Source organism: Meriones unguiculatus, chromosome 7 (genome assembly GCF_030254825.1).
Source record: "Meriones unguiculatus strain TT.TT164.6M chromosome 7, Bangor_MerUng_6.1, whole genome shotgun sequence".
NCBI classification, from domain to species: domain Eukaryota; kingdom Metazoa; phylum Chordata; class Mammalia; order Rodentia; family Muridae; genus Meriones; species Meriones unguiculatus.
The window spans coordinates 110,382,759-110,396,207 of NC_083355.1; the positions used below are offsets into that span (position 1 = coordinate 110,382,759).

The 13,449-nt window shown below is 49.3% G+C and overlaps 1 protein-coding gene and 1 pseudogene across 1 annotated transcript in view; both read left to right on the forward strand.

Annotated features, from left to right (window-relative positions):
- Positions 1-13,449, forward strand: part of Bdkrb2 (bradykinin receptor B2) — a 28,340-nt gene that overhangs the window by 8,015 nt on the left and 6,876 nt on the right. The window lies entirely within an intron of this gene.
- Positions 4,237-6,501, forward strand: LOC110555921 (heterogeneous nuclear ribonucleoprotein A3-like; annotated as a pseudogene).

The window sequence follows — 13,449 nt, forward strand, 5'->3', positions numbered from 1 at the left end:
TGGATAATCACCAGCCAAGAGGCTTTGCTTGCAAGTGGCCTAGAGAATTCTTTCCCAGAGTCCCTTTGGTGCCTATGACTGAGAATGGCTCCTCACTGCCCAGAACCATCCTTGGATTGGGTGGAAGCGAAAGCAACTGTAATGCCTGAGTAGGGCAAGGAAGCTAGAACCTGTGAGTGACAGGGGGATCATGCCACGACCCCACAGTACCCTCACACCAACAGTAAAGCTCCTTACCCTACAGGAGAGGATTCGGGCTCAGAAAGCAGGTCACAGCACAGGCAAGTGACAGGGATGGGATTTGAATGCCATTTAGCATGACTCCATCATGCCAGTTTGTACGAGAGTTTGGGTGGCTCAGGGATAGGGTGAGTTCCAGCTCCCCCAATTCCCCAGCAGCTGAGAAAAAAAAAATGGAATCTGACCCCCCTCATAGTCTATGAGAATAGTGGAGAGGACAGCACCCTACTTTACTCTGAATCCATTTTTGCATTGCAAAGAGAAAAAAGACAGATAAACATCAGATTGTAGGCTGAGCGGAGGGGCTCCCTGGCTGCTTTGGGCTTTCTTTCCTCCTCATAGAGGTCCCTACGCTGTAAGAAGAATCAGGCTGAGCAGGAGTAAACACATCAGACTCTAACAGAGCTGAGTCTGTACACAAGAGAGAAATGGGCTGTGTGGCTCTGGGCTCATCCAGTTCCCACCACTATCACAAAGTACCTGAGTCGGGTAACTTTGTAAATAAAGGGGGTTTTCAGCAAGGTGTGGTGGGACACATCTGGAATCCCAGCACTAGGGAGGCTGGGTAGGGAAAGCAGGAAAGAGAAAGAGATGGTGGCAAGAGGTGGACGGGAGAGAGAGAAAGAAAAGAGCTTTCTTTAATTCTGTTTGTGCTGCTAAAAGTTGGCCCTTGAAGCCCCTCCCCTTTGTCAACATTATGGTGAAAGACAGAGGCAGAAGTGAAATCCTTCTGAGGGCACGCCTCCAGTGATTTAAAAGCCTTCCTGCTAGACCCTACCTCTTAAAGGTTCCTCACCTCCCAACACTGCCACCTTGGGTGCCGAGGCTCCAATACAGGAACCTTTGGCTGAGAGACTCAAATGAGCACGGCAGAGGAGGAACGGACCTCCATGAACAAAGGTAACAGGGAGCCATGCTCATGTGAGATGTGCTCAAAGGGCTCATATTCAAAGATGATGCAGCCCATGAGAACACTGTGGAAGGGCCTGCTTCTGCCCATCTCCTGGGGTTTCGCTGGACTGTCACGGCCAAATCCAAGAAGTACGCTCAATTACATGCTCACTGGAGGGGCCTGGCCGCATGGTAGGGAGCTTGATGGGTCCCAGAGTCCCATCTGTGAGGTCCGTAACATGGCTCTTCCCAGTTCATCAGAAGCCCACTGGTACACCTGTGGTTGTTAGGCAACCAGAGAATCATGGGAGAAACAGTTTAACATTTCAAGTTAAACATAAACATAGCTGTGCATTTATTTGCCAGCTCCTACATAAGCCAAGCCTGGCTGGTTGTCCTTCTTATACAAACTAATCATAATTCACTCTCTATTTTGTTTTAAAGGGGAAAACACATGGCTTGTTATTGCAGAAGTATGGGGGCTGAGGGGGCGGGGGTGCCGGCTTGTGCATGCCTGTGAGGAAGTCACAAGTCAATGGCGGTGTCTTCTTTCCTAGCTCCCCGCTTTGTTTTTTGAGACAGGCCCTCCTGCTGAACCTGTAGCCCAACTTTCAGCTAGGCTGAGCCACCACACGCCCCCAGGAGCTGCCTTGCTCTGCCTTTCCCCAGTCTGAGGTTACGGGCATACACTGCTACGCCCAGCTTCAACGTGGATCTGAAGCCTCTCCCCAGCCCCTTAAATGTTCTTCATTTAAAAAGCAAACTTAGAGACCTCTACAAAGGATAAAGGAAGCCCAAAGCAAATGGTGATCCTGTGGCTAAAGACGTGCTGACAGTGCCAGTCCCCAGCAGCGCACCCGCTGGAATGTAGAATCCGCGTGTCTGTGTGATTTAATGGCCTGGGTTTTACAAGGTTGACAAGGTTCCAGAAGGAGACTCATTTTGGCAGGCTCTGAGAACCATCCCTTAGCAGGCTTTGCACGTGCACCTAGCCAGTGTCAGGCTGCCCCTGGGGATGAGCCTGTCCCTTCATGAAGCACTTCCTGCCCTTTCATTCTCCTCAGAAGCAGCATGCAAAAAGGAAACGGCCCCTTTAAAAGTAAACAAAAAGTTTGCGATTTGTTCATGAAGTCATGCCAAAATCTGATTTTCTGGAGGCAGGATCGGAAGCTGTTCTACCTTCTCCTCCTGCCCCACCCCTCCCTATTCAGAATAGACGTCGAAGCTGCCACCTGTTGCTGCCTTTCTTGGTCTATCACCTGCCTCATGCAGAGCAGGCCATTTTTCCATTGTCTTGGCTCTGAAGGTCTCTGCGGGGATGGGCACTCAAGAGCGGATCCTTGCACATGGGCAGGCTGGTGCCTCAGTGGGTTAATTAAGCTCACATTAATAGCAATCCTGAAAACTGACTGAGCGCCTACTAGTATCCCGCCCCATTCACGCATAAGGTTCAAAGTACTCAGAGACCCCTCATTATGTGGAGGAACAGAAGTATGACCCAGCTTCCCCAGGGCAGGCTTTGGAGTAGGAATGGTTTCCAGCAGGTCAAACTGGCAATGAGCTGGCAGGGAATCTGGGAGGATTTATTTCTGGCTTCAGAATGTGAAGTGCTGGAGAAGTCAGCAAGCCCGCACACGCACGTCAGAGGCTCTGCTCCATCCCAGCTCAGACGTGGGGATTTTCCATCCCTGTGGCATCGTGCGAGCACTCACGCAGGGTCAAGTTCTGGCTGAGGCCTCCCATCCTTGGGGCAGGTCATAAGTCCCCTCCAAGCCCCTCCAGCCAGCTGAGGCTCTCCTGCTGTAGGCTGGAGGGGTGGGGGATGGGATGTTTATGGGGTGACATAAATGTGGCCTGATGGGGAGGTAGCTCAGAGGGTAAAGGGCTTCTGTTCAAGCATGAGGATCTGAGTTCAAGCCCTAGAATCCACTTTAATGGAACCCAGGTGTCAGCTGGAGAAGTGGCTCATTGCTTCAAAGCCCTGCTTGGCCTTGCAGAGGACCGGGAATCTGTTTCTAGCACCCACATGGAAACTAACAACCGTCTGTAATGCCAGTTCTGAAATCTGATGCCCTCTTTAGGCTTCCACAGGTACTGCATGCACATGGTGGTATACAGACATACATGGAGGCAAAACATGCAGATAGATAGATAGATAGATAGATAGATAGATAGATAGATAGATAAAGTCTGAAAAGAAGAATCCAGGCGAGGTGGTGCACACTTAACAATCTAACCCTGGAGAAGCAGGGACAGGTGGATCCCTGGGGGGGCTAGCTGGCTAGCCTGGACTACTTAGATTAGAGATCAGTGGGAGATTGTCTCATAGAAGAAAGAAGATGACACGTAGAGAAAGAGCTGAAGCTGTCCTCTAGGTTATACACACACGCGCACATACACACGCACACACACATATCACAGAGACACGCACAGAGAGACAGAGAAGAGTCTATAAGGGCAGAATAAGTACAGATATAGGGACCTGCCCTGGCCCTCCACGACTGGGCATCCTTCAGGATGCAAACACCGTCTCTGATTGACATTTCTCATCCTGAGAACTGGCTGGTTTACACCCATTGCAGTCCCTCGTACAGCACTGCTGGGCAGGTCGAGGTGCCCTTGACTATCCTGACACACCATTGCCTTGCCACCTCTGTCCCTAAATATGCGATTATATTTCTTATTAATTAAATAATTAGTATATGTGTCTTCACATGAGCATGCTCACATGCACGCAGAGGTCAGAGGAAAACTTGTGGGAGTTGGTGCTCTCCTTCTATTGTATGGGTCCCAGGAATTGAACTCAAGCTGTCAGGCTTAGCAGCAAGTGCCTTTACCTACTGAGCCTGTGGGTCACAGTCCCTTTGCGGGTCACAGACCCTTTGACAGGGGTCATCTAAGACCATCAGAAGACATAGATATTTACACTACAGTTCATTACAGTAGCAATATTACAGTTATGAAGTAACAACAAAGATGATTTTATGGTCGGGGGTCACCACAACACGAGGAATTGTGGTAAGAGGTTGCAGCATTAGGAAGGTCAAGAGCCACCGCACTGAGCCATCTTACCAGCCCAGTTCACGACTGGTGACCCGGGGGACTATGATGTCAGCTGGTCAGAGCTCACCCAAACCTCACAGGCTGAAAACACAGTTCCGCAAGATTGTCTCCATCTGAGATGCTGCTCCAAAGCCCCAGACTGTGATCTGTGCTTTTGATGGAGCATCTGTTAAAAAAGGGTTCCCACAGCCTTTTTCTAAGATTCAAGAACTTTCTAGAGTGACTCATTTCATTATAAGGAAAGATACATTTCCTTATAATGAACTTGGGAGTTACAAGGGATGAATCCAGTCTCTAAATGGAGGACCATGATCCAAAGGAACCAGGACAGTAGAGGAAGCTGTTTATTGGTGATCTGAGCTTTGAAACTACAGATGGATAACCTAAAAGAACATTTTGAGAAGTGGGGCACACTTAGAGACTGTGTGATGATGAGGGATCCCCAAAGAAAATGTTCCAGGGGCTTTGGTTTTGTGACCTACTAGTTGTATGGAAGAGATGAGTGCTGCAATGTGTGTTCAGACACACGAGCTTCATGAGTATGTGATGGATTCTGTAAAGCCTGGCGCACACTTAAGAGTGAGAAAATTTTTGTTGGTGGTTGTATTAGTCAGGGTTCTCTAGAGTAACAGAACTTATAGAATGAATACACAATGTATGTATATATTGTATTATATATGATATATATTTCTATAATATATATGATATGTGTATAATATATAAATATATACATATATATTATTAGAGTCTGCAGTCCAGCTAACCCAACAATGGATGCCTGTGAACGGAAAGCCCAGGAATCCAGTAGTTGCTCAGTCCATGAGGCTGCATATCTCAACTGATGTACACTGGAACCCTGAAGAAGCAGGCTCTCATGCCAGTGAAGAAGTAGTTATGTTATGGAGTTCGTGAGACCAGGAAGAGACCATAGACTCAATCCAGTAATACCTAAAAGATTTATTGATTAGCTGCTAGCAGTATGGATGAACCATGGATGAGCCAAATTTGAAATGGCTATGATGGAGAGGCGTGGGGAAAGGCTTTTAAAGAGGAAAGTCACACAAACACCTTCCATATTTAGGCAAGCCAGCAAAAACTGTTCTATTCTACCAAGTTAAGTGCTTAAGGCAACTCAAAAAAAAAAAAAAAAAAAAAACAAACTTGGGTATCTATGTAAGCAAGCTGTAGAAGCAAAAAAGCAGATAGTCAGATCATAACAAGTAGATGGCCACAGTTTTACATTTTTGGAGGGAGGTCACTGAGTCAGGGTTACTGGCAACTTATCTTCCAGGGACTGGAGTCAGAGACAAATGGCTGGGGGGTACCAAGATGGATGCCTAGCATCAAACAGAGCTTCTTTATCCATAACGCTTGCTAGCAAGCAGGCAAAGAGCAAGTTTCCTAATTCCATAAGTGTGTGTGTGTGTGTGTGTGTGTGTGTGTGTGTGTGTGTGCGTGTGCGCGCGCGCATGCGTGTGTGTTCTTACCTCAAGATCCAGATTCAAGGTTTGGATCTTCCTACTTCAGACAAAGCAGAAATTCCTCACTGGTGTGCCTTCCATTTTTGGATCATACTTCATTTCAGATACAGTCAAGTTGACAAGCAAGAATAGTCATCACAGTGATATTAAAGATACAGAAGAATATAATTTAAGGGACTATTTTGAAATGTATAGTAAGACTGAAACCACAGAAGTTCTAGAAGACAGAGAGAGTGAGGAAAAGAGAGGATTTGCTTTTGTAACTGTTGATGATCATGACACAGTTGATAAAACTGCCCACTGATAGTGGGCACGATTGTGACATGAAAAAAGCCCTTTCTAAACAAGAGGTGCAGTCTACTGGGTCACAGAGAGGTCATGGAGGTGAATCTGGTGACTTTATGGGTCGTAGGGGAAACTTCAGTGGAGGAGGAAGCTATGGTGGTGGAGGTGCTGGCAACAGACATAGCTATGGAGGTGGTGATGGTGAATATAATGGATTTGGAGGTGACGTGGTTATAGTAACAGAGGAGGTTATGGTGGTGATGTACCAGGATATGGAAACCAAAGTGGTGATATGGAGAAGGATGTGATGGTTACAATGAAGGAGGAAATTTTGGTGGAGGTAACTATGGTGGTGGTGATGGGGACTATAATGATTTTGGAAATTATAAGTGGACAACAGCAAACAAATTATGGACCCACGAAAGGTGACATGGTTGGCAGAAGAAACTCAGGCCATCCCTGTGGTGGTGGCTGTGGATCTGGTGGTGGCTATGGCAACAGACAGCAGAAAATGGCTGCAGTTCTTAGCAGAAGAGAGTGAGGAGTTGTCGGGAAAGCTGCAGATTTCTCTGAGACAGTCATCACGAATGCAAGAGGAACTGTTAAACTGGCACAGGAGGAACGATGATCCATAGCCGAAAAAGTTACTGCAGCTCAAACAGGAAACCCATCTCCTTCAGGACCAGCACAGCCACAGTCTTCAGAAAGCACAGCTATTGATTCACGCACTGCAGTGTTAACTAGATGTACATTCCTGAAGTCTTGTTTCTGTCGTAGCTTTGTCTTTTCCTCTTTCTTTTCATTACATCAGGTATGTTGCTCTGTAAATTGTGGTAGTGGTGCCAGGAAGAAAAAAAAAAAGGAATTTTTAACTTAAAGAAAAAAAAAAGATGAGATACATTTCCTTATATTTGCAGACTGATCATAAGACAGCTGAGGAGCAGGCCCAGCTGGAGGGATGGGACTCCATGCTGTATAGAAGTGGGACTGGCTGTGAGTTGGAAGCCATTTGAAGCCTAGAGACAGTCACAGTGTGTTTTATGATGCTGGTCTGTCTATTAGTATTGGTTCAAAATCTCCACAATGTGGGGTTCCAGCTCAGTGAAACCCCAACTCTAACCTGCTGGCTCTGCCTCAGTTTGCCTATCAGTTAAACAGGGCTAATAGGAATCATGTCTAAATGCAGAGGTTTATCTGTCACGTGCTCAGAAATACATGGCAAGGTGTGGCCCTCACCAGTCTACCCAACCCCCTGTTCAGAGAAGTCAGCCTGTTTCACCAAGAAGTGAGGTCATTTGCCCCAGGTTGTCCAGGGAGTACAGACAAAATCAAGACACTGTTCCTGTGTGCCCTAGAGTCCAGGCCTGATGAGAAAGAGCAGCCAGGACTCAGCTATCCCTGTCTTCTCAATCTCTCTGGGCCCCTTGCTCCGAAGCTCAGCACTCAGAGCCCTGCTTCCCTCCCATACCTTCCTGGCAAAGCTGGCAGAGCCCAGAGTGCCAGATTCTGAAGGGTTCCTCTGCTCTCTTTTGAGAGGCTCCTCTTCCAGCAGACAGAGGTCATGTGACCAAGGGGATGCTCCATCTTGGCAGGACTTTGGACAGGCCTCATTGGGCAGAACCAGCCTGGGGTCCTCAGAGGCTGGGGAGAGCTTGGCAGGGAAGCAGGGAGCCATCTCCTCTCTGCCATGCCCAGTGAAGGGAGCTGGCTTAGATGGACTTGGTGCACCTTTGGATGCCAATGAGAGAGAAGATGTGCTTCCAGAAACTCAGTGAGCAGATCCCATGGCTTCTGCTTGTATGCATCTCTGGATGGGGAGCTCACTGCTTTCTCTTCTTTTTTGGGGGGAACACCTCCAGGTTCATCTATAACCCATGTCTCCTGATGAGGAAAAGAAGGTCTACAGACACCAGACATTTACCCAAAGACACGCTTGGGTATTGCCCAGGGCTCAATACCAGACCAACCTCCTCCATTTGTTCAGCTCTAACATCCCATTTAGATAAGAAGGGTTGTCTGCTGGTGGAGAAGTTGGGGGAGGCTTCTCAGAGGAGGGGATCTTCAGATAAGATTTTTAAAAGGTGGCGCTAGGCTGTTGCTGGGTGTCTTAATTCTGCTGGTCCTGCCCGCTGTGTTTTCATCACAGACTCTTAACCTTGAGCATGGCAAAGACAGCAAAAACAGACATTTGGATAGAGAGAGGCCATGCCCAGGAAGTGAGAGCACCAAGGTCTCGGTCCCTTCATAGCCAAAGGCATGTCCTCTTGACCCTGGATGTTATACTGTGTGTACAGGAAGGAACAAAACTTCAGCTCCTCCTGTCCCAAACTCAACAGATCTTCCCCTGCTGTTTTCCAAAACTGATTTGTGACATGGGGTTTCTCTGCCTGTTGCTGGCTTGGGTTCCCTGCTCAGTCACCTTCTTCCCTCTTGTTTGGCAAACCCAGCTTGGTGGAAAGCTAGTCACGGCACATACTTGTGTCATGGCAATGGTGAAAAGGGCCAGGGCAGTGGCCACCCTGGAAGAAGCCTGTGGCCAGCCATCCTCTCTCGAGTTCTCTAGACAATGAATGCTATCACAGACCCTCAGAGCAGCTGGAGAGGCTGAAGAAGCTCAGCTATCCTCTGTGATCCATGCTCTCCCTACCTTGCCCTCTATCCTGGGCAATTGTATCCCTGGAGCACGCGCTCCTGTCTGGACCTGCACACAGCCTTCTTCTCTAATGTGGTTTTCAGTTTTGTTCTGTGGAAAAGATTTCTATCGCCTCCTGTTACCAGAGATTATTTCAATGCTGCTGACAGGAAACCTGGGGCGGTCAGGGGCGTGGGAAGATTGAGACTTTACCCTCTACCTTCACAAAAGGCACGCGCTCCTAACATCCTGTGCATTTCCACAGCATGGGGTGAGGCGGAATCTCACCCAGAATGGGGTGGCCATGAGACAGAAGTCCAAGATTCAAGGTGAAGTTCAGCTAACCTAGGAGAATACATACACCCTGTGAGCCTCAAGTTTTCTTCTGAAATGCCACCTAGGAACCCTTCCCACTCAAATGCTGCAGGACTTCATCAAGCTGGGGCTTCAATTACCAGGACACCTGAAGGAATGTTCCCCGGGGGGCTCCAGCCCAGCTCCAGAGCTTCTCTGGCTGCTCCAGTTTTAGACAGACAAAGTCTTGGCTCCAGGCTTGGTTCCAGGCTGACGTGTCCAGGTTAGTGGGGGAAGTGGAGGGGCCCCCTGTTTCCTCCTCTGCAAAAGAGAAGGAAGAGGGAAGGTTGGCCATTTTCTCTTTTGGGACCAGGGTACTTCCCTCTAATGGAATTGCTTGCTGAAGCCTGCTGTTAACAGGGGAAGGAAACAGGGTAGGCCTGGAGCAGTTAGACTGTGTCTTGCAATTGTTAGCATCCCCGCAACCTCCCCAAGGGGATAGATGCCGTTAGTATCCGACTTACACTACTTATCCAAGAGTATCTACAGCTAGTGAGTGCTGGAGCTGGCCTTTGGATCAGCTGTGGGTCTCAGTGATGAAATCCCTGGGACAGCCCCAGGTACCCGACTCTGTTTTGTCATGTTCCTAAACACACGTGATAGTGATCGAGAGGCTCTGAACATACAGGGCCTTCTCCCAGAACTCATCCGGTCAGAAAAGACAAAGAATTAAACCACACATTCCCGCCTGCCCTCACCCCCACCCACACACACCAACCCCGGGGTCTAGCACTCAGGCAAGGTCACCTTGCCTCCTCCCTCCCCGGCAGCAAGCAAGATGGGAGAGGGGCTCTGCCCCTCAAGTCTCCATCTGTCCTTTAAAAGTAGTTGTAGCATCTGGACCAGCAAGAGTCCCGATGCTGGGAGGGCCCACATGCACATGTTGGAGCTGCTTTTCTGATTTGACTCTTTAGGAGTTCTGAGAATGGAGAACCTGCTGTCGACACACACACACACACACACACACACACCACCAACCCCACTCCTGCAGATGGTTCTGACCTCTCTCCTTTAAGGGAAAGGGTTCCCTAGAAGCCCACGCTCAGGGCTGCAGGGGCTGATGCAGGTTCTGAGGTGCCCTCCCTCTCCCCCTCCCCCAGGCCCATCTGCGCCTTGGCTGGAGGTTTACCTAGTGATGGTCTATAAACAGCATCCTGACGTAGTACCATGCAAAGCAGGCATTAGAGGAAATTTATATCCTGGGAGGAGTCAGGGCTGGTACCCAGGAGACCCGGTCCTTTCTGGCTTTGGCCGGCGTGGTGTGAAGAGTTTTGATTACTGATTCACTGCTGTTATTCAAGAGGCTGAGACATGATGGGCAGAGGGCGTGAAGATCAAAGAGGCAGGGGCCTCTATCCCACGGGAATAAACACATGGAGCGGGCACACATGCACACATGAACACATACAGTTTTTGCTGAGATGCTGAAGTATAGGAGAGCCGCCCCTTGGAACACAGACAGAAAGTTTCAAAGGTTCCCTGGGACCGGCAGGCTGCGTGTCTCCTTCAGCCGCTGTGAAATCAGTGTTCATCCATCCATCCAGGTATAAAATCAGGGTCAGACCCTTAGTTGTGGCAGGAGAGCATGCTGGCTGGTGGAAGGGCCTCTCCTTGGATCCTTCCCTGACCCTGGTGGCTGAAGCAGGGCACTCCCTCGTGGTGCAGGCAAGACATTGCTGGCTAAAAGCTAGCACTTGACTAGCATTGAGTCAATGCACTTCTCACAGTGCACTGAAGGGAAGGGCTGGGAGGCTGACGTTCATGACCCCACTGAGAAGAATGTCAGCCCCATGGAGGGTCGTGTCTGTGCTGGTCAGGATTCTCCAGAGGAACTGAATAGATAAAATGAATGTATCTTAAAAGGTGGTTTATTTAATTGCTTACATAATATGATCTGGGTAGTCCAACAATGGCTGTCTCCATTCTGGAGAGCCCAAGAACCTGGCTGCCCAGTCTAAAAGGCCAGTTCCCCAGAAGCTAGTGCTAGCAGCTAGCTCCTGGTGCTAGAGGCCTGGAGGATTCTCAAAGAGCCTCTGGTCTTCAGTCCGTGTCGGAAACCCAAAAAAAGCTGCCACCAGTGACAGCATGCAGCAGCAACAGAGTAGATGAATTTGCCTACAAAAATGAATGAAGCAAGCAGGCAAAAGGCAAAGCTCTACTTCCACCCCCTTTATCTGAGCTGCTTCCAGAAGATGTCACACACACTGACTGTGTAAGTTAATTGGAATGTCCTCTGCCCCCCGCCCAGCTCCCAGTATCAGCAAGTGAGCTCAGACCCATTCCATGCCTGAGAATCAACCTCTGTGAGAGGGCCCCACTCATGCTCTCCACCCACATGAACACACACATAGCACATGACACCAGGGTCATGAGCACCAAGTTCCCATCCTCGTTCTTTTTAAACATTCTCCTTGTATCTGAGCTTGCTCTCTCAAACCATATTTGTCAGGACCCCAAGAGGTACCTCTGCATTCAGTCTGGGTGGCATAAGAGAGAGTTACAAAACGGTCCATATGCAGAGTGTAGACAGCATGTAGGGTCAGAGGGGAGGATGGTACCTGGCTGCTTTGGGCTGCTACAGTCTATACTCCCTGCCCTTCCCCTTTAGACAGTGGGACTGTGGGTGAAATCTGGAAACTCTGGACCCTAAATGCACCCCAAGACAGGGAGATGAAGTACCAATATCCCATCTTCACTCCCTCCATCTCCTGAGGGTACCCCTGGCCAGACTCATGGGGAAGCCAGATGGCAGAATCCCAGGAATGTTCCCCAAGGTGGCTGCCAAGCCCAAGGCAATGGAGAACAGGGGTGGGTGGTCCGGAACAGGGCCCAGCAGAACCCATACTGGAGTCCCAGCCAGGCAGCTTCCAGATATGCAGAAGCAGGGCGGGGTAGCCTTTAGCTGCCAAGTCCCCAGGGCAATAAGCACCTGCTGGCCATGGATGGGACAAAGACAGAGCACACACTTTGTTTTTATCTTGAAAGCTGGGGTCTGACTGGGCCATATGTCCAGATATGTATGACGAAGTCACTGAGGGCACTGGACTCTTCTCCAGGGTCATCAAGCTCAAGGACCCGAGGTGCCCAGGTGCTGTCACTGACCTGATGAACTGGACCTGGCCATAGGATAGCTAGCCCCAAAGCAGAAGAGGCATCTCTGCCCTTCTCCTGGACAGCTGGCGTATGACTAACAGAGCCCGCCCCTGCCCCAAGTAATTCTTAACATATGCTAAACTAATAATACTTCAAACACCCAGCCTCGGACACCTGGTTGGATTTTCCCCCTAAAGAGCCTGGAAGGGTCTCTGAAAGGCTGGCTCTAGGGTATTTCTTCTCTTTCCCAACCTCCCTCCTTGGAGAAGCAGAAAGACTGAGCTTGTGAGTTTGTATTCTGGCCTTGGCTTTGGAAGGTTCCAGTAAAACTCTCCCAGTTTTATCTGGGTGCCTTCCAACACATTTTTTTTCCTCTTTCTACTGTCTGTGCTGCCCTCCTCCCCCACTGCTGTACTCGGAGAGCCAGGCTTCTGAAATTAGGTGCCTTTGCTGTGTCCAGAAGCTTCTAGCTTAGGAGTTGTCTGGCTGCTGAGTGGGATATATCTGTGGTGCACTCCTATACGCATGCTCACACACCCACAAATAAATGCGTGCGCCCAGCCTCCCACGTACCTCCAGGCAGGACACACACCTCCCAGGCCAGGACTGCCATGTCATACGGAGTCCTGGACAGAGTTCAAAGGCCAGATAGGCTAGAGGACCTGACAGAAACAACTGAATGTGGGAAAGGCTTGTGTGAACTCAGTTTCAGGGGGTTCGGTCTATGGTGGCAGGGAAGGTGTGGTAGTGTTCATGGTAGGGAGAGCGTGAGACGAGGTTCCTCGAGCTGTAGGGGACAGGATGCAGAGAGTGACTCAGAACCAGGGGTGCACAGACCTTCAGGAAGCCCGCTCCTGGTGGCCCACCTCTGTCAAGCAATCCCTACCCCCTAAAGGTTCATGGCATGCCAAAATAGCTCTATCCCTTGGGACCAAGTATTCAAAGCGTGAGTCTGTAAGGGACAGTTCAGACTGAATGTCTAGGCGCCAACCTTCTCACGTGAGCCCTCTGGGGAAGCAGCCAAGCCATTGGCCTTGGTTTTGATGTTGGTTGGGCAAGCCTTGGTGACTACTTGAGTAGCACACCACTTCTCCACAGCCTGAACATAGACCCTGCACCACACTCACCACACATACCTGCATTCAGCCTGGGTTAAGTTAAGTATTTGTATGTCCAGAGAAGGCCCTAGCCTCCACCTTGCATGCTCATGAAGCATGCACGTTTTTTATTAATTAATTATTTTGTATGTGTATCTAGGTACCACGTGTGTCTAGTGTCTTGGAGGCCAGAAGAAGGTGTTAGATCCGCCGGAACTGGTGTCACAGTCAGTTGTGAGCTACTGTGTAGGTGCTGGGAATTGAACCCATACCTTCTGTAAAAAAATCCAGTGCTCTTAACCATTTGAGCCAT